Below are 16,399 nucleotides of genomic sequence, written 5' to 3'. Positions count from 1 at the left end.
ACAACCCTATTCATTTTCTTTTCAAATGAAAAAGCTGGAGGAGATGAAAAGGCCAAAAGATCTCAGAGTATTTCAAAGGCGTGGACACCATCAAAGATTCAGTTCACATGTGACAAATCCTGGTCGGTACAGAGCCGAAAAGATTGCAATAAAGACGGCAAATGATTGTCACACACGGGCGCACCGTTTCTGCGGGTTATCAGAAACACGCCGGAACACCTGCAGCAAGCATATGTATGTATGCGTCCGCTGGTGTGATCATTTGAATACGTGTGTGTGTGTGTGTGCGCGTGTGTGTGTGTGTGTGTGTGTGTGAGAAAGTGACCGGTTGAGCGCATACATCCACGCAGGATTATGGAAACACTGGATTACTTCCCCCGCGCCTTGAAGAAGCTCCTTTAAATCCTAAAATGAACAGTCAAGGAGAGGACAGCAGCTTGAAAAGACCTGGAGATGAAATGGTTTCTTCTGAGTCATTCCGAATGTTTCCTGCTAATATCGCTACAACAAAAGTGACCTCCAATTTTCACAAAAAAAGAGATGCTTTGTGGAATAAATCAGCTGTGAAAAAAAAAACGACTGTGAATATTTGTCAACGTTTGTTTCAGTTGACAGCACTTTTTTGTTGAAATAAGTGTCAGTGTTTGTGTGTGTATGTGTGTGTGTGTTTGCGCGTGCACATTGAAGCATGAAAGAAGTGTGTGCATGGCACCAACTGTGAAGGCCCTGACACCCAGCAGTAAACAGTCGAAGAAAAAGCAGGATGACTGAGCCCAGCAGCCTGTTAGACTGTTGATAAAGGAGAGACCTTCCTCTAGAACACAAGCAACAAAACATCAAGCCTCTCTCTCTTCTTCTTCTTCTCCTCTCTCTTTCTCCCAATTTCTCCTTCACTCCTTTCTGTGCGGCATCTGTCACTTACTGGGAATGCCAATGGCAAAGACAAAGGAGCAAAAAAACGCTGGGGGAGAGATGTGAGGACATAGGAAGGATAACCGAAGAAAGGAGTAACGGGTGCTGTTCAGAGTCCTTCCAGGAAACTACAAAAAGATGGAGGGGAAAACGGAAGAATGCATGGAAACATTACAACGACTAGCCGCCAAAATTGAGATACCTAGATGAAGACAGGCGTAAGAAAGAGAGCGAGGACTATCGGAGTGTGTGTGTGTGTGTGAGAGTGTGTGTGAGTGAGGGATCTGGCAAGCATTTCTTTTGGCCTTCGTTGGGGAGCTGATAAATCCACAGCCGTTTGACTCCTGCCAGACACCGCCCCACACACAAACGCGCGCACACACACACTCGAAGCACACTACATCTCCATCTGTTTGACTTGTGCCAGTTGCCCCCTTTCAATTACCCAGCATGCCTTGCTCCCACAGAGAAATGAGCCCATTCAATGAGCGCTGTGAAAGAGAGACAGATGGACAAACATGAAATACAGATAAAGACTTACTTTAGGAAGAGAGGACAGGTGCTAAAATTATCCTTTTAGCCACATGAGCTCTAGACTCTATGTAACTTCTGTGGAGGTTACCTCATTAGGAGCATTGTTACCACAGGAATATTGCTGCTTAGGTTGTACAAGTCAGTAATGAGATTATCTGAAAATAGACAAAGCATATATGTGTTCAGGTTGTTGACCGAATGTGCTCCTAATCAGTCAGTGCTGTCAGACTAAAATTTTGCTGTGGGACATGCCTTATTATTTTAATGGATATGTCAAACAGAAACATGGCATCATTATGTATTTGTCTGGGTCAGGAGTCAAACTGGCTCGTTTTCTAACCCCAGGATTCCAGTGTGGGAGCTGGCATGATAACCTACTGCCCTACAAAGTTAGGCAACAGCGCAGAGGCAGTATTGAATCTGCCGTCATCACAACTACAGGGCGGAGTATCGAATTCCAATGCAAAAGTAAAAATATGCTTTTTTTTTTCAATGCAAGAGCTTTACTTCAATAAAATAGTGCAAAGCTGGGATACTTTACTCGAAAGGAGGCCATTTAACCCTTTGAAACCCAGGTAAATTGGTTTGATTTCTTTCAAGAACATGGAAAAGGAGAAATGAGCCACGAATAAAGAAATGAAAGGCATTGTCATTGTACTGTCACAACGCCCTGACGAAGGCCACTGTGCTGAAACGCGTTGGCCTTTTTTCCTACTAGTACCTTTGACTACTCCAAAAGACGACTACACCATGTCTAGTTAAGCTGGTTCTTTTTGGCTCCCTTTTTTCAAGCATTTAACCCACAACAGAGCACCTTGTTTTACCGTTATTAACTCAACACACTAAGCACGCTAGTCTCCATAATTTTTTTAAAAGAAGACATTACCCAAAAACGAGCGAGAAATTAGTAAAAAGTACAAGACAAGCCAAATCACCTGAAATTTGGTTAAAAAAATGTAATTAAATTAAAACATAGAAGATTTGAAAAAGGAAATGATCTGGAAGAGCTGAAAAAATATAACAATTCTGTAATATAAATGTAAATATATAATTATGATAACTAGCTACAAATAAAGTTTCTCCCTTACTTTTTTCTTTTTTTTCAAGACATTTTCCCCTGGCTTTTTTAAAAAAGATTTTTTTTAATCTACTAATTTCTTGTAATATAGTGGAAATTTCTTACCAAACCTCTTATTGCCTTTTTTCCTATGTTTCTGAAAGAAATTGCACCAATTTGCTCATAGTTTTGCTGACACTAGATATCAAACAAAAGCAAGAGACTGCATCTATGTTGTTCTGAGCTGTAAATTCACCACTTCTGAGCAAAAGGTCTGTCCTCTCTCCTCATCTGTGCCGCTGCTGCGTGTCTGCAGCTCTGTATCAAAGAGCAGCAAGAAAGTCAAGAACATTCACTTCACAGCAAAATCTGCTGACGAAAATGTCCCCAGAAGTACACCGCACAGCACGGTGACTAGCAAAAACCTCGACTTGAAGCTATCTCAGTTGCCTGAGGGTCTCCAACTGATAATTTGAATCTCCATTTTCAAGGGGCAGCCCTATCAAACACTAGACCATTAAAATACCAAATCATGTTACGAGTGTGTATTTTAACCACGGTTGGAAATTAGCACCAACTGCCAAACCAAAAGCTGGTAAAATATGAAAGTGGCTGCTACATTATCTTCACTCACTAGCCAAAAAAAAAAAATGGGAATCTATTGACTGGCTGGTAGATTTTGGTATCCTCCAAAAAGTTAATTTCTAACCCCGATTTCAAGTCAAAGCTTCATATATTCACATTTATCCATCACGGCATGTAATCATTATGTTTAATCTTGAATGACAGCATGTTCAATGTATGCAATTATCTTTTATTGCTTCGAACATGTTGAATCGATTTGTCAACTGAGGCTGGAGGTATTGTCTCTCTCTCTGTCGAGTGTTAGCATGAATTACAGTGCATCCATAGCCTCGATATACATAAGCTATTTAGAGGGATAATTAAATGTTGTCATATCTCTGAGATCATTTCCCTGGTAACAGGCAGAGGCTGGCTTGTCAATCAAATGGGAATGCTGTCGCCCAAGGAGCTCTGGACAGAAAAAAAGAAAAAAAAGCTAAATAGTAAGCAGGAGGAGGATAAAGTAAAGGTCTGATTTACATGCCACAGACTTGTCTGCCTGAGGCAAAAACCTTCAAAGCACCTTAACTTCCTTCAATATCACACATACCCAACTAACAAGTGGGTTGGTGAGAGTTAAGCGCTGTGAGTTAGGTTTCTGTAATAGTTATCTCAGCCCTCAGGTGAGTCATGGTCACTACATCGCATTAGGCCGGCTGCTGAGAACAGCATAAATTCAAAGACTCAACGCCAGGGTGGCCTGCAACTTAGCCTCCATAAATCTTTTTTGGTCATTAAGATATTCCTTGGAGTAAACAGGCTAAAGCGGCACAGCTCCTTAGTTGTTCCTGTGTGGAGTTTGGAAGCGTTGATTAACGCGCGGCGGTTTCCATTCTGCTGACTCATTTGGGGACCAGCCGCTTCTCCCCGCAAAATAGCAGCAGAGCAGATAAAGGGCTCCACTTGGTCAAACAGTGCCTGAGAATGTGAGATGGGCTAATGAGAGCTGTGTGGCCCAGGCTCCCGGAGTGGTGTGTGTGTGTGTATGTGTGTGTGTAAGAGATAAAGTCTCTATATTTTGGCTATTTTACAGCTAAGCCTGTAAAATTAATAGGGCAAAAACAAATCACACACACACACACAAAAATGTTCAAAAAAACAACAGAGCAACAAAGCTGCACTGCATGTTGGCTGAACATGAAGCTAAACGAGTTACAGACACACCCCCACACCCAGAAACAAATTGGCGTGATGTAATGCACAGAGGAAGAAAAAAAAAAAAAAAAACACAACATGGATTGCTCGCTTCCAAAATCTAACATCATTCCAGCCTCCCACCCTCCCTCTCCTCTCTCTGCTCAGTCGCTGTAAGTAGGGCACATCAATTTTTCACACTGCCTCTGTCTTTCACTCACTCTGTGGCTGCGACCATAGCACCTGTCTGGGCCACATGTGTCATACTCCTCTCAGTGTGTCCCGTCACACGGCATCCCACCCATCTCGTCAAAGAAAATCTCACATCTCTTCTCCCCTCTGCTCCTCTGCGGTGCCTCCTGTATGCTCCTCCATCCATCTTCTTCTCTTCCTATGTGATTCCTGCTCCCTCAGCTGTGAATCTCTCACGGTAACATGTCATCCATCCTCTAACGTATGCAATATGTAATAATCACAGAGGCACACACACACATGGGGACGCACATACGTCAAGCAAGGGTGGCTCGATAATGACATGGAGATTAAATGGCAAAGAGAAAGCGTGAACTTACTGATGCTGCACTTTGCAAGAATTCATCCCTTCACACACACACACAAACAAATTGGACTCTCCTTATTTGTGCATCTCACAATTTCAGATACAGTATTTATAGCACTGCCCTCGCATCAAAAATGCATGGAGCAAATTTGCAGCCATACCTCCAGGAACCCTGTCAACCCATTCAAAGCTTTAAATACCTTTGCAATACTGTACTTTTTCATCCTAATGTAAACCCACTTGATGCTCAAAGCACGACAAAAAAAACTATATGTATATTTGAATTTGCAATAGTCATTGTAACATAACAGCCTATCAAAATAAATGCGGGTCTGTCTGTCTGCGAGGGTGTCTGATCATCAGTGCTGAGTGACACGCTACAGCGGAGTGGAGGAGAAACAGCCACGCAAATACATCCAGGTGGAGAAAACAACTCAGCCATTCATATATATGTACTATCTAAAGACTGAAGACAGTCTTTTTAGATATTTGACAACTGTTTACATGTGTAAGTTTTTAAATTTTACTTATGTTGTAATATTTATATTTTATCAAGAATTTAAATCTCACTATGAGATACCGCTGTTTACAAACAAAAGAACAGAGGGATTATTTTTGCTCAGCTCTTACAGAATACATTAACATATACAACTATAGCACTTATTTTGTTGCAATTGTATGTTCTTAAAAATAATAATAGAATATTTTCAACATTTTTGTCATTTCATGAAGGAAACTGTTATCCCCAAATACCCTGAAATATTGTGATATGATTTAATGGCCATATAACCACCCCTAATACAACGCATCTTAAGGTGGCTACACATTGACAAATTACAACAATAAAATACTTTTACATGCAAACAGAATATTGTATTGTATAGTTTTCTGTGATAACCCAGGAACTTGTGTTATGATCATAAAAATAATATTTCTATGGTTATGAAACTTTAAAAGAAGATTTTTCATTCTGAGTAGTTTTTTACTTTTGTACATTTTGCTGATAAAACTTCTGAACTACTACTACATTTGAAATCCATGACCCTTTTTTGTAATCGAGTACTTTTGGACCGTGTAACTTGACTTTATGCAAAAAGTATGAGTACTTCTTCCACGACAGATAACATCATAACCAACTTTCAGTGACTGTTAGCTAACATGTCATTTGACAGGATGCTGCTCACCTCTGTCCTCAGGTGGGAGTACTGGTGCTGGGGTATGAGGAGACTCGGTTGCTGGGGATGAAGCTGCAGCTGTACTTGGGCATGGTACTGTGGGACAGGGACAACTGTTGTAGTATGAATGGTTTTCTAAAAGTACCTAAGCGTGTAGTGATTCAATGGCGGCTAAAGGAGAAAACGATTGCAAGCGTAGCCTATTTCACTATGTACTTAACGAGCTAATTTCCAACACTCACGGTAACCCACCTGTCTTTGTGAAGAATTGGGCGACACATTGTCGGTCTTTTTTTCTCTCCCCTGTCCTTCTTTCGTTTTTGGTAGGCAGACTTTTCCTTTGAAAGCGTTGGTTTTGGACTCGACGCTCCTCACTCAGCTGTTTGCGGCAGGTTTACTCACAGGACCGAACCATTTCATGAAAACAGAGGGGGGAGGGTGCAACACAGAGCTTTTCTAGATATTTACTTTTTTGCCGAAAAAAAAGAAAACTGGTTGTATTTATTTTTGCACATTTTGATCTAATGTTAATGGTGATATGGTTAATAATTTTCTATTGAAAACAAAAATCATGATGTTCAAATTTGTATTTATTTTTTTGAAGGGGGGATGCCTTTACAATCGTCCCGACTTTTTTTTGGGGGGGGGGGGCGTGTATCAAGTGACAATTCTTTCTTACAGACAGTACTTATACTGTCTGTATCTGTACTTTATTTGAGTTTACATATTTCTGTCAACTTTCACTTTTACACCAGTACATTTTGTACATAAAATATATACTTTTACTCCACTACATTTCCCCTCAGCAGTTTTACCTCAAAATAGGGAAAGACGTGAGGAAAAAGGAAGGCATGGACAAAAGACTGAAGGAATGGGAGGTAAGAAAAAACTGGATTTGGTTCTTTAAATTCTTTAAGTTGTAAAAAATACCTATTTTTAATACTTATTAATATTTATTATTATTATACTAAGTGTGGGCCTATTATAGGCTCCATTTATAAGGTGATGAATGTAATGAAGAAGTAAACAAAATAATTCTCAAATATTTAACTGCTTGTTTCTTTATTGAAACAGGTTCTTAGTGAAACGAGTCATTTTGTGGGGGGTTTGATGATTAAAAAAAACTGATTTACAAATGTCTCTTTTTTTAGTCAATGAGGAAACGTTTTTAGGGCCCTATGCCATCACATGATGTTGTAATTCCATTTTTGGCTACCATATAAAATTGCTATAAAATTTCTTTCAAAACAACATGGGAAAAAGGCAATGAGCAACATAAGAAGAAATTACCCAAAAAATGAGCAAGAAATTGTTAAAAAAAAAAAAAAAGAAAGAACAAGAAGATCACCTGAAAATTGGCAACAACAAAAAACAAACACAAACAAACCAAAAAACAACCAATAAACAGCAAAGTAAAAAATAACCAAAAAATGGTTAAAAATCATTATAATTCCTTAAAATTATTTTAAATATATTGTTATGATAATTAGAAATACAGTTCTAAAAATTTTTTACTTAGCTTTAAGAAACATATTTTCTAAATATGATTTCTTGCAATTTGCAAGACATTTCTTGCCCAGCTCATTGCCTTTTTCCCCATGTTTAAAATAAATCAAACCAGGTTTTACAGGTTGAAATAATTGTGAAAGGTGCCTGAATACAGGGTAAGAAAAAAGATGTCAGTGCAGGTTTCAGAGGGTAAACTGCTCTTCCTCTAAAACTCCACAAGCCTAAAACCTTACTTGTTACATTAACAAAATTCTAGGCGAGACAGGGTGGCTATACTATAATACCCTGCACACACACAGGATATAGCGTGAAATTAATAAAGAAATGCCATCATTAGGAAGATAAAGGTCAAATCTCTAATTTCATTACTTCTAAAACTTGTCTTTAATGTACTTTCTGATGCAGCTTCTGAGAAATGTCAGGTCAGCTGGTGGCACGGTTAAAGTTCACAGTCATGCCGTTGATACAACTTTATCCTGACAGAAATGTGGGCCAGGTGTGACGCCCCGAGTCTTTACTGGAGGCATCCACTGTGAAAATGCTAAATAATTCACACAAAAGGGCAGTTTTGAAAAGCAGGAGCTAACCTATTCAATATTGTACAGGAGGCAAGTCACAGCTCACACTGAATAATATGCTTTCATTTTAGCCCACCTCAAAGCTAATATGTCTCTAATACCAGAAGGGCCCACCTGGGACCTCCTTGACATTAATATTTGGGTCTGGGCGGAGCAATGAGAGAAAGATTGAGAGGGAAGTCACTCCAGGTCATATGAGTGAAGGCAGAAAAAAAATGTGAAAGAAATGTGTTTTCCTTAAGCCCTGTGTATATGTATACATATACATACATATATAATTTATAAAACACGAAATTTTTCCCACCGTTTCAAAATAAAAGCTTCCACACGACTTTCATTTTACAAAATATCTCTTGCCATAACACAACACAAAAACGACTCCAAACGCTAACCAGCATGCAGTGTTCACATAAATAGCATTGCTACTGTCAGCTGCTATGAGTGTTGCAGTTCTTAAGTTAAAAGCCAGTACGCCATTCAGTCATTTATGTAGCTGTGCAAGACAATGCACTGTCAACAATGCAGTCCTGCATATACTTCACAATGGGAAGAATTGAAGGATTGTAAAGTGTGGAGTTAAAAATAATATTTTATATTTTCTTATATCTGTGACTAATATAAAAAAAAATGAAACTAGTAGAAGGTGGTACGATGTTAATATGATTATAAAAAGACTATTTTCAGTGCCTATTTTTGCTGAAAACCGCCAGCGTCATCATTTCTCAAACTCTCACTTTTACACATAAACAGTACCCAGAGTTTTGATAAATCTTCACCTAAAAGGTTTTTTTTAAAAAAAAAAAAAAAAAAAAATCTTCATTTGGTACCTAAAGCTCTGTTTGCGTGTCAACAAGAGGCCCAATCATAGAGGAAAATGTTAATTGACAAAACAACTGTATACATAGAGAGATTATCGGGATAAGACAATTGCACCTATTTATCATTTGAAATAATTTTATTTTCCATTCAAGCTCCAAAATGAGACAATTTGGATGTTTCCAGCAAAGACCCCAGCCAAAATTTTTGTGTGGGACCCATGTGGCTAGTTAATTGGCTGAAAAATTGGCTCTTTATGGGATTGTACATAATGTTCCATGATGGTCCCACACCAATTGACCACATAGGTGGGTTCAGATAAAATGCCCATTTTGGACCCATACTCACATGGTTCCCAGGTAGCCCTAGCACAACCCATTTGGGTCCACTTGGGTAAACCCCCCCATGTGGGCATTTGGCATAGGAGAAGAAAAAAGATGAACAGAAGATGTCATTCAGTGCGACAACTACTGTTTCTTACATGATATTTAAATTCTTCATATTGACTCTGGGTACTGTACACTAGATATATTTTTATGCGACATACAAATGTTCTAAATTATATTCAAGTTGTTCTGATTGACTTTAAATGACATTTAATGTCAGAAATGAATGTTTTTAACATGATATCCAAGTTGTTCTGATTGACTCTCGGTACTGTGAACTAGGTTTTTATCTAAAAGGAGTGCTATTCATGTGATTTTTCAGTTGATTTTCCAGTTTTTTAGCTGTAGGGACTATATATCCTACTGTTCAATGGGGCATACGTATATATAGTGTTTATACACATTTTTGCGATTACATCTTAATTGTTTTTTTCTTTTTCCTTGTGATTTCATCTTTAATCCACATTGTGTTAAGCTCTTGTCTATAAAGGTTTTGGTCCTAATATGTATTTATGAATGGGAGCCTGCTGCACCAGGTGACCTGTCAGGTAAACCGGTTAGGTGTAGTAGTATTTGAAGGCATGTGTCTGCATAGTAACTTGTCTGATGTCGAGCATGTAGTTCGAAATGTCACCTCAGTGGCAATTGTATTAAATATGTATGGGAGCATAATCTAGTGTGCAGACTTTGGTTTTTCTTCTTTTTCTTCTTTGTTTTTGTAAACTATTTGGCAATTGGCATTACAGAACCGGTGGACAATCCCATATAGGTCCCATTTTTCAGTCCACTGACCACCCACGTGGGCCTTCATACAAATGTTGGCTTGCATGTAGGTTTTGTTTCAACATTGGTGGGTCCTCCACCAGGAAATATTTAACATCAATAATTTAATTTTCTGCACTCTGGTGAATTTTTATGCACAAACTTCTACCTTTTCTGCATCAAATTATGATGTAAATGTCTTATGTGAGTTTGAAGTGAGAGGGGTCACGTTAGTCAGAGATTACATATATATGATTGAGAATGAGATTATGTGAAAGCACTTTTTTAAGGGATAAAAAAAAAAATAGCAGTGAAATATGCGTATATGTGTGTTTGTCATGGAGCGCCACCTCGCCAGTAGCAATCTGCAAAAGTGACAGCTATAAAATAGCTGTAGCTGGTTAAATAAAGAGCTCCGGAGACAGTTATGTGGTGTCTTTGGTGAGATAATCCATTTGTCAACCAAGCTGTGGGCTGAGGACAGGACCCAATACACAGAGACAGACGGAGAAAAGGAGGAAGCGATAACACTTGGCGATGGAGGCGCAAACAGAGCGGAGGGGTAGGAAATAAGAAGTAGAAGACAAGAGGAAAAAACAAACAGGGAGAAAAGACTGAAAGGAGACGATTGAGAGGTTAGCCAGATGGAGGGTGTAAACACAGGAGAGACAGAAGGAGGAAGGAGAAAGTACAGAGTGACAGTGGCAAAAGATGAAACTGGGAACAAAGTGTGTGGGGAGAAATCGAGAAGCGAAGGCTGTAGCTGGAGGCTTTGAGATACTGTATGAAGCAATAAAACAAGCAGGCCTGACAAGTGAGCCAGAGGCAGGGAGGGGGGCAAAAGAGCGAATGAAATGAAGGACGAATAAAGATGAAGTCAGAGCAGAATATAAGGACATTGGTGTGTGTGCAAAAGAAAGTACAAATAGAAGGAGATGGGAGGAAGAGAGGATGGAAGAAAATGAAGATGGAATGAGAGAGAATGGGAAAACAAAGAGAGAAGATAGAGACGTGAAAGGGCAGCGGAGCGGCAGAAATCATTTCCCTCTGGGGGTCGCAGGATCGGGGCAGTGGAGTGCAAATGCTACATTATAAACACTCAGTAGGCTATGGCCGCAACACAAGCCATCAATTTGCCCTGGATGTGCAATGAAAAATATCCTCATCGCTTCCCTTCCAAGCGTTCCCTAAAGGAGTGGAGTTACTGTTGACTCACTGCATGTATGGGCAGCAGAGCCCACATCATCAGGTCTGTATTCAGGGTATTTTACATCCCCGCTCATGACAAAGCTTTTCTCCTGTTCTAGCAAGCTGGGCTGAGTGCTGTATCATGAGGTAAGATTAGTGTGTTGGCGAGGTATGTTGAGTTCAATGCTGGGTTTATCGTCCTACGAAGATGGCTCTATGTTTTCTGGCTAGGTTGCAGTGGTAACTTATGCTGCAGACATAGCCTGGTCAGGATCAGTTGTTTTTCTCAGTTTGGGCTTGAAATCAGCTAAAAAGTGCCCTTAACAGCTCTCTAGCGTAGCATTACTCTATAGTCAGTCTCTGTATATGAACAATTCAGATTCTCAGCTGAGTTTTCATGTTGCTTTTGTGATTGATATAAAGGTAGAGCACGAATTGTTAGAAGAAGCAGCTATTTGTTAGTTTAAGCAGTACGTAAGGAGCAGATCTTGTGTCTGTAGGAAAAAGGTACTTATTGTGCCTGGATATGTTGTGCTCTTTTGTGCTTAATGGGCTTTGATCGGACTTTAGAGGATTACAGGCAATAACACTACAGATTTCTGAGGTTTAATTTCATTGATAATATCACCTTGGTGGCCTGAGCCTCTGCCTTTATTCCTCTGTGCTACTATGAATCAAACTCTACCTCCCCTCTCTCTCTTTTCCCCTCTGTCTTTTCTTGTTGAAGTATTGCTTACGTGTGTAAAGTTTGCTTTTGCTCATGGATTCTGCGGTCAAAGGTATCAGTAAATAACCTACAGCGTTTTTTTCCCCCTGCTGCATACTCTCTCACACACAGACATGCACAAATGTGTGCACACACTAGCTGACCCACACACACACACACGCACACTTGCGCACAAACCCATAAACATGCCTTGCCAGAGGCGTTTTCATTATTAAAATTCCCACAACCAGTGTAGAAGAATGGACGCCTCCCCACAATTTTCCCATGCAATCAGTGACACACTAATAGCTGGTTTTCATTCATTCAGCTGGGTTGTTTCCCTTACGTCTTTCTGTTCTTTCTTGCCATTATTTTTCATACTCTCTGCCCTCAGACTGGCTGCCTCAAAGCCACTCTAATTGCATTGGGGATCGGCCTTTAAAGGGTTGCCATGGTGACCGGTAGAGCCTTCACCGCGCCACAAGCCTCGCTCGCTTTCCTAACTTTAGCTAAAGCTCCATCGCTCGCCTTCTCACTCTCTTTTCCTCTTTCATGTGCCACTGTACTTCCTACCTCGTCTATACTTTTCCACTTCATTCTATTCACCCCCTAATTATTTCCCACTTTTCCATGCAGCTTTATGAAAGCGAGGGGGAGGCCTCCCTGAGGATAAGAGATCTGCAGATGTGGGAGAAGGCCTCGCCAATAAACACTTTACATGTATGGATGCACGCATACACACAACCACATACACACCCCCCGACCCAACCCCCCCAAACACACACATGGCTTTGAAAGTCATCCTGCTGTGTTGGCCAGGGGTGCAGGAGAAGCGACTGAATGGCAGCCCAGCGCAGTGTGTGTGAGCGTCATCACAGCTGGCCGGCAGTAAATACACGCCGGCTGACAGCTTTCACAATGAGGAGGCAACATTGTCAGTCAAGAAGAAATACCTCACCAGAAACTTTCCCATACTTGAGCTTTAATCACCGCGTTGTCTGTGAATACACAGCACTCAAGAATGCAGCAGTGAATAAAAAGATTAAGGACCTTATGCTGGATATATTTACATAAACGCAATGTCTTTATAATTTTTGTGTTTCGGAGCAAACAATATGATTGGTCTTGTTGGGTTTCTTGGCATAGATCTATCCCTGATGAAGTTTCAGTTTCTTTATGTGTCACTTCTTTGTTGTCAGTCCTGTTGACAGAATGTCGATGGCAGACAATTCTGCAAAACCCTGGATTTAGCTGGCACTGAAAAACTATATCACAACATCAGTTTACAGATTCTTACGCAACTTGTGCAGTCTAATCCAGTCCAAACCCATAAAATAACACCACTGTGACAATGCTTTTGGTGTAAGTCACAAAAGGCATCTTTCACGTGTGCATAAAATGCTGCTGGATTGGTTAGGTGAATGCAGCCAGACAGAACTGGTCGCAGTGTTATTATATGCTGGTGGATGGCACCTGCCACATATGCATGATACACGGTAGGGTGGCATCAGGTAGAAACCTTGCTGGTAACGACTTAATTTAAGCAGTGCAAGGGCGCCATTATGATGTGTGGGAGGGGAGGTAGGTGGGTCCCACAAACAACCGACCTTCGTGCAGGAGTTCGGCGATCGCTTCTGGTGTGGATATGTGTGTGTGATTTTTTTTCTACACCTTACCATGTGCCTTGTTTGCCTAATCCCAACCACTGTAATAGTCTTTGCTGTGTGGTAACCATAGGGCCCGTGCTGCTTCATTCCACCTTGACATTATCCCAACACGTGCATTTGTTGACATCACCGTAACAACATCCTGGAGCGTAAACAGCTGACACACAAGAATACCAAAGACGTCATAGGTTGACTCTGAAGGTCCTGACAGCATGTAACAAGTTTGAAGTGAGAATGTGTTGCACATTTCGACTTTGATAACTTCAGACAATCTTTCGTCCTTTCGAATCCTATGTTCTGTCTTCCACAACACTCGCAGGTGTTGTCAGAAGAACGTTCTGTTGCTCCTGCAACCAGACCAAACAGTGATGTCCAAATGTACACCTGTATGTCACTGTAGCAAGGTGAACAAAAGTTTAATCACTCCTGCAAAATAAATGCACAAAAGAACTAGAATATTTCAGAGAAGACAAACTTTGTGGGTATCATATTCAGCTGTCCAAATGGCTGCAGATTAAGTGGCTGTTATCTGTGCCACCTGCTGTTCAAACTGTAAACAAGTCCAAGTGTGGATTTGTGTGTGTGTGTGTGTGTGTGTGTGTGTGTGTGTGTGTGTGTGTGCGTGTCTGTGTTTGAGATGACATTGATCTGCAGCCACGTTCAGCTGGGTTCTGAACCAAAGCCAGCACTAGGGGAAGTCAGAGCTCCCGTTGATTTGCCAGTTTATGGCACACATTCATACAGTATGTCCCTCTCTGCTCTCACACACATATGTAAAAGATCACACACTTAAACAGTGACATGAGCAATAAAGTGCAAAATACCCAACAGCCTCAGCAGCTCTATTGAGTAGTGTAACCTGAGCATGAAGAAAACATTACAGCACTGTGTCTGTTTTTCTTTCCCTTCATCTCCTTTAGTCCCGTGGGGCAGGGACTTTTTATGCGTATGGGTGGAACGCATGTATTTCTGCAACTAGTTAAACGCAGTGTAAGTAAAAGCCCCCACTGATCTTGCCATTTCCGCTTTACATCAAGCAAGCCACAGGGAAAACAACACATTCTACTTACCTCCACCTCTCTTTTTCTTCCTCCTTCTCCTCTCTGCCTCCTTCTGCATCTCCACCCTCTCATGCATTTTCCGTGTACCCTCTATACTCCCTCCCAATGTGTCTCCATGTTTTCCTCCTTCTTTCCCTCTTCCTGAGTTCACTTCCTCAGTCCACTTCTCTCTCATTCCTTCATGCACAAGTTCAGTGTTCACTCTCCATCTCCCTCCTTCTGCCTTCAATAATTTAAGCGGATTTTCTCTTGGCGTACAGTATGTGAGGTAGAGACACATACTCGCCAGCCTGAAAGCTTGAACATCACTGATGGAAGAGTGTGTGCTTGAGTGTGCATGCATGTGAAGAAAGAGTGCTCTGCATGTTTAAAGACGAAGAAATGGATTGCGGGGCCTCGGATGCATCTATTTTAAAATATGTGTGGTCAGTGTGTAGATACTGTAGGCTGTTCTAGCTGCAGTTCTATTGTCTGCGTGTAGATGGTAGCGGGACAGTTTGTGAATATGTAGGCAGGAGGAATGTGTGGGGTCTCTAAATTTAAATATATATATATATATATATACATATATATATATCATATCAAAGACCCCCAAATTGATAGACACTGAGTCATGGACCACCATTGATAAGATTTCAGTTTAGGGACTTCCATCTAAAAAGATTTTGATTTTAAGATATGATTAAGACTAGAATTCTGTAGTTGTCAATGATAGTTGAGGAGATAATCTTGGAGGAATGAAACCTCTGATTAGATCAACCACTCTCATGACTCCCACTCACTTTGGGCTTACTTCTATAGTGAAAAAATAGAGAAAATAAACTTTTCTGTGGACCCCTGAAACTCCTTCAAGGACCCCTGGTTGAAAACTACAAGTGTAGAAGACACAAGAACAGAAAGAAGAAGTCATAACTAGCCAGTTTAAACTAGTTATTTACTTATTTATGTTGCACCATTAAAACTGCAGAAATGTCTTAGCTACTTAAGACTTCAGTCATGTTAAAAGATATTCCTTGGTCACCAAGGAATATCCTTGGTGACCAAGGAATATCTGTAGTGCAGTCCAATCAAAAGCAATCAGTTATGCAAACAGGAAGTCACTGTAGCATCACAACCTGAAGTACAACTTCCAAAAATACAGGTTAGGGGGCAAATGGTATATTACACTTCCCTGACAATCTGTTGTAAATGCACTGTATTTCTTTTTATTTACATCTCCATATCCGGAGAAATGTATATTCAGCAGCTTAAAATGAGTGGAGAAATATCGGATTATGCTGATTTAGCAAACATTATGTGGTCATTTATTTGTTTATATCACATATAATTTTTTCAAACCTTTAGATTAAACTAGCTGTGGAAGTGACACTCAAAAAGGCCCTGCAAAGTTTTACAAGTATAGTAGCTTGGAAGATCACATTAAAGGGCACTGAATTTGATACATTTTCTGTTAATCACACCACAAATGGGACAAGAATTGCCTAGCGAGCGCACCCCGCCGTCACTACACTTGCGGCACAGCAGAGATTATCACCTGTGTGATGGCAGCAACAGAAAGTTTGATCTACCCCTTCAGCTGTAAACAAAAAAAGGGAACTATTACTGTGGGGTATATTGTATTAATATTGTAAAAACATATTTAAAATCTTATTATTTTTCAGCATTTTATCAGATAAGATTAACGTTTTTATCTGGTCAGATGTATCAACCAATTGCTATATTATCTCATTT

The 16,399-nt window shown here is 40.3% G+C and overlaps 1 protein-coding gene across 2 annotated transcripts in view; it reads right to left on the bottom strand.

The window, feature by feature from the left end:
* Positions 1-16,399, bottom strand: part of dlgap3 (discs, large (Drosophila) homolog-associated protein 3) — a 137,215-nt gene that overhangs the window by 95,609 nt on the left and 25,207 nt on the right. Inside the window, exons 1-2 of one of the 2 annotated variants that reach the window (XM_088090574.1) lie at positions 6,248-6,480; positions 6,005-6,091 (exon numbers count right to left, since the gene is read on the bottom strand). The exons of the other annotated variant lie outside the window; for it this stretch is intronic. The gene's annotated coding sequence lies outside the window, so the exon portion shown is untranslated. Of the gene's footprint in view, positions 1-6,004; positions 6,092-6,247; positions 6,481-16,399 lie in introns of those variants that run through there. 2 annotated transcript variants of the gene reach the window in all.

This window comes from Plectropomus leopardus, chromosome 17, assembly GCF_026936395.1.
Source record: "Plectropomus leopardus strain MGB_pleo_1.0 chromosome 17, ASM2693639v1, whole genome shotgun sequence".
In the NCBI taxonomy this organism is placed as follows: domain Eukaryota; kingdom Metazoa; phylum Chordata; class Actinopteri; order Perciformes; family Serranidae; genus Plectropomus; species Plectropomus leopardus.
This window is presented reverse-complemented; position numbering and strand designations above follow the sequence as displayed.